The sequence below is a fragment of the Benincasa hispida genome, chromosome 1, assembly GCF_009727055.1.
Source record: "Benincasa hispida cultivar B227 chromosome 1, ASM972705v1, whole genome shotgun sequence".
Lineage (NCBI taxonomy): Eukaryota > Viridiplantae > Streptophyta > Magnoliopsida > Cucurbitales > Cucurbitaceae > Benincasa > Benincasa hispida.
Genome location: NC_052349.1, coordinates 15430632 through 15436519, shown reverse-complemented (window position 1 = coordinate 15436519; position 5888 = coordinate 15430632).

The window sequence follows — 5888 nt, the reverse complement described above, 5'->3', positions numbered from 1 at the left end:
AATTTGTTGTAAGCCTTCATTTACTCTTCTTTCGTGATAGACGTTGGCATAAACTAGAACTGTAAAACTTCATCCGTACGCTCAATAATGTATCCTGTTACGTTACTTGAAGCTCATATCTGTGCAGGACTGTACTGTTCGTAGACATCACTTCCTCACTAGATATATAGATCGAAAAACATCTCAAATCCAGCAAGGCACAGACTTCTATTATTGCTTCTTCTACATTGATACGCATTCATATCTCACCTTTTCAGAGCGAGGAGATTTTAAATACTTGTCTAGCTGGCTTAGGAATTCACCAAATATTATATTTTGTATGATGAGTTATAGACGCTTTTGAACATTGATATGTTGTTCATTATTAAAATTTTAACAGCCTACTAATCTATGCTAGTTAATAATAATATTTTCTCATAATATAGTTTTTACAATTTGTTTTCTTTTTTTAAAACAAATGAGATTCGAAACAGCTTTCTCGGAGATTATATCTGTGATAGAGAATTCACCTATAAAGTGAGAAGATAACAGCTCCTTTTCTCTCAAGAACTTATGGCTCTGTGAAGTTGAAACTTGTGTCCACCAAGATCAAAAACCGCCATCGCGTGTACTCTCACAAAATAAATATATAATCGTCTCACACACCAAGCACTATCTGTTGTATGCAACTTAGGTGGTGTCTTGAGTAACCACTATGAATATACCATCCACTGTATGAAATATACTGCAAACTGATTATATGTAAATTAAGTAACATATCAAGCTTGCTAACGTACAATATAATGTATCGCTCGAATATAACTAATACATGCACCTATAGATCTCTAATTATCTCGGCGCAACCTAGAGACTTTTATATAAAATAATTCGAGTTATAACAGAAATATCTTAATTTTATATTATTGTACATATTTTGTGTCATTAGCACACTCGAGATCATTCCCCACTTATGTAAAAATAGATAGAATAAATAAAAGATAATAAGAAAACAGAATATAACACCTCATAAGTATCTATATTATCTATGTGAGTGATTATCACTCAAACCTAAGCGAGCTGGCACTATTACATATATATCATAATTAATCTTATATCCTCAGGCCATACTATTCTATATCACACTCTTAATGTTCACTATTCTACAATATGTGCGGATCTTTGAATAATATATAATATCACAAATTCTAAAAATATGCTTTGATTGGAAGTTAACGATCATAGACTTGGCCTTCAAGCTCTTTCGTACGCTTATTTCACGGATACGTGATGTTGGAGCAATGGGTTACTCTCCACAACCATCTCCAACAGCCTTTACTATTCCCTCCACCTCTAATATGTGTTGATGCTCTCACAACAAGGCAAAAACCTACGTGTATAGACTTGTCGGAGTAGATGATTCCATCACAACTTGAAAAAATGGAATATGTTAGAAAATTTTTGTTCTCAATCTCATTTATCTTGCGATCGTTCTCATGGAAGCCCAACCAAACTACTCCATCCACTAGTCACTTTATTCATAAGAACCCACTTCCTTTCCTTTCACCAAAATTGTAAGACACAGTCCACCAAACTTACTCCATTTAAACAAACATATCCAAACCACGCCCCTAACCAAAAAAAACCTAAAACCCCTTCAAAACTAAGGCAGGGTCCTTCGTCATCTACGGCTGCCAAGAAGCCATATACCAAGCCCGCCCTACCACCATTCATTAACATCACTTCGGTGGGTGCGACCTATGACCTCATCCCAGTCTACCTCTATAACGCCCCATCGTCAGTCGTGCGTCCACCTCTTCTACTGTCAATCCAACCCTTGGCCACCATTTGCTCAGTTGAAGCAGATGCATCCAGCCAACCGCGCATTCACCCATTATCATCTCATCCCCTGGGTCGCTGCATACCCCATCAGGCACCTCACCAATTACCTCACCTAGGCCCAGCTCTAACAGTCCTGCGTTAGAGCATAACCTCGAAGAATTAGCGGAATTGGCTCGACGGAATGAGCAAGAAGTGTTTGGAGCTATCTTAGCAAGTCTGAATCAAGGCCAAGAAGAAGAGCAAGTGATGTGTTCCGACCCACTTAACACACGAAGTGGAGCGTTACACAATGATGCTCGAAGAAAAGTTAGAAGAAGAAGATGAAGAAAAGGGATTTGGTCCAGACGTGTCGCAATCACGTCAAACTGACGTGAATGAAGGGCACTCAAAAGCAAAGAGAGTGACAAGAAAGAGAAAATTAATCTTGGGGGAAGAAGATGAGCAGTCAGCATCTGGTCCTGAGGATGCAATGCGTGGGAACTGCTTAAGGCATACGCATTAGAGAAGGAATTGGAAGATTATCAGCCCGTAAGGCAGGGGCGAAGGAAGTCAGCTCTCCAAAGGAAATTGGAGAACGAATTAAGAGAGCTGGTGTAGGAAGCCAAGGAACATGTGGTGGGCAAGCGCAAGGTAACTGACGCGTTACCTAAAAAGACCACGGGAAGGAAGTGCCAATTCAATGATATTCTTGCAGAGAAAGGCTTCTTTCCCGAACGCAACTCGCTGCTAGCATACATTACTAAAACCATAGATGCAATGGGTTAGGTTTTGGTTCTGCGTTGGGCATACAAGAATTTGGCCCAACCTTGTCTGCCAGTTCTACAACAGTGAGTTCGAAATTGAGAAGAATACAACATTTGTTGATGGGGTGTTGGTGCACTTCTCAGCTGATAAGATCAATGAAGTGTTCAAAATCGTGAGTAATCTAGACGCAGAAGGCAATCGCATCTTGGAACGACCAACGCTGAGCCAACTTGAAGATGCGTTAAGAGTGGTAGCCAAGCCTGGAAGCAAATGGTAAACGTCTAGAAATGGAGCAATGATGCTAGTTTCCAGGAACCTAAACCCAGACGCGTATCTATGGTATTATCTGATTAAGAGAAGCATCATGCTTACAACGCATGATGAAACATTGTCGAAAGAACGCATCTTGGCTATCATTATATCATGCAGTTCATCCCTTTAGATGTTGGGAGAATAATAAGGGATCAGATCAAAACCATCAAAACCAAACCAAAAGGACAACTTTATTTTCCATGGCTGATCAACGCACTGTGTGAGCGCGGAGGCATCCCTCTGGGGGATGATCATGAAGAGATCGACGGTCTGATGTACATCAAGTTAATTAGGCGTTTACTTTGCGGTCGCCACATCAGCCTGCCTTACCTCCCAAAAAAGTGGCAGCTAGACCTCGATCATCTAAACGCACCCCCAAAAGAAGACGTGTCCGGATAATTAAACATAGCGATGAAGCTTCAGAGCACGAAGATTACGAAGCAGAGCTTGAACTTACGGATGAAGAAGCACGACCAACCCTAAACTTTACTCTCCAAAACTCACCAGTGGCCCCGCCAGAAGGGAGTCTTGATCCAACGCACCAAGAACCTACTGATATAGATCAAGACATCCCTTGCCCCCTTTCTTTGCCCTCATCAAGTCCAATTCCCAATTTTATGCCTCCTCCAACCATTTTTGAACCAACTGGGTTAGGGTCGAGTAACGCAATGAAGACCCAGTTGAAAGAAGTGAAGAGCCAGCACCACCTCAACGCAGCACTGACATTGAAGAGTTGAAAACTTTCATCAATGATCAGCTCAGACCATTGGTCGTGTCCATTGAAGGTCTTCAACAACAAAATAGGGTTCTAAGAGATTACTTACGACAGCAAACAAGAAGGATGCAAGACCAATTTGTTTATACAATGTAGTACATTAATCAAGTCTTGGTTGAAATGTTTGCCCTGCCTCTACTACCTGCTCATCTTAGAAACCCTTTGTGCTTTATGGATGAAGACCATGCAGAAGAACGCAGGGATGACGCACCAGCACAATAAATTTTTGGGGTGTTGGTTATTTTGTATTTTAATTTACTTGATGATCTTTTGTATTTGTTTGACTTGCTGTTTATTTCATGTTATTCTATGAAAATGAATGAAAAATTTCTATCATTTTTTTCCTACGTTTGACCTTGCATACTTTTTTTGTTCTTTAGCTATTTTCTAGTCTTGTGCTTTGCCTTACCTCAATGATATCAACAATATGAAATCTATAAGTATAGAGTAGGCGTTAGAAAAATCAACAAAGCCTGAACTTCTCTAAAAAGACTACATGTTTTCTTTCTAACGCATGCAAGCTTTAATTCAAAACTCCTTTCGGAATTCTCAAAGCCTTTTCGAAATTTTGTATCTCTTTTAGCAATGAGGATTTAGCTCATCTCCAAATTTGGGGATGAGGAAAATCCGAGTTTAGACGCATTAACTGAATACATAAAAAAGAAAGGGAACAAAATAGAAAAATGTTAAACGCAACTCCTCTGTCATTACTTCAAAAGAAAAACTTCAAAGCGGCATAAGTTAAAAAGTTGGAACAGGCACTTAGCCATAGTTGGATGCTCGCATGACACCCGTGGGGGCAAGCCAAAACGAAGTTAAGTCTCCTAGACCAATGCATACCATAAAACTCCTCTATCTAGTCTAAAGAAGTTGTATCTTGAAACGCATGAATATTAGATATGAGTTTAGTTGTGAAGGGTTCTCACTCGTAGTTGGATGCTCGCATGACACTCGTGGGGACAAGCCAAAACGGAAGTGGGATACTTGGAACAACGCATGGGTAATTGAAAATTCATATTTTTTCTTTTTATCCGGCATCTATCTTAAAAAGAGCATCTAATGCATTGCTAGTTTACAAAAAAATGGGAATGTTTTGAGAAACGAAAGGAGTTATTGATAAAAGGCTTATTGTACCTGAAACTAAACATTATTCCTTTTAGAAAAGAGTCAATCTACGTTACATTTTCTAAACTCTTGTCTCAAGCTTATAATTGAATATGATGAGAGGCGAACTCTGCACACTAAAGACAAGGGAGATAACAAAGAATTATTTATGAAATGCTTGAGGACAAGCATTATTCAAATTTGGGGGTGGTGCTAACTTGTAGAAATACAAGTTATTTTGGCTCTTAAGTTGGAACAACTAAGGTTTTTAATGATAAAATCTCCTCATTTTTAGAAGAAATGCATGGAATTACTCAAACATTAGCAAACTCATGCAAAAGAATGTTTATTACTAAATGTTGTGGCACTAACGCATTATATTGCAGGATTTCAATAAGAAGCTAACACATGATTAAGAAGTGTCGCAGGCAAAATTCTAACGCATGGGCCATGTGTCGAAGGGATTCAACGCAAAGAAGATTCATTGATTCAGGCTATTTGTGTCAAATCACCACTTGCAAGTATGGGCACCTGCAGCAGGCAGAGTCTGAAAAGCTTCCGAGTGTCAAGCGGCTGACCAGGGCATGGACTTTAATGTTGCCCATCACCAAGCTGGAGATGACCAACGCCTATAAATAGATGAAATCCCTCCAGAGTTCTTTAAAAGTTTAGATCTTTAGAAGTTTAGATCTTTAGAAGTTCTCACTCTCAGTATTAGCATAGTCGTAGTTTAGATCTTTAGAAGTTGTGCTGTAGTGCCAAGAAGAGCAGAAGGGAAGAGAACCACCATCACTGCTGGTCAAGGAGCAAAGGAAGCCGAGCTTGAGAGAGACACTTCATCCAATTCCTATACAAGTGATTGTACACAACTACAATTGAGCCAAAGAGATACAAGAGATTGTACTCTGCGACTTGACTCAGTTCCTTTCATCTCATTTATCACTTTCGTACTTTCATATTGCTTTTGTAAAGACAATCTGCTTCTTTATAAAATTCATATATTTGATCCATCACACTTTGCCATTGTTTATTTCTTGTTTATGTTGGATGCATCTATACTTCATGCAAAATTTCATTTCAAATGCTTAAGCCAACTTGATCAATTGGTAAAAGCATCTTTAGCTTAGACTATTCG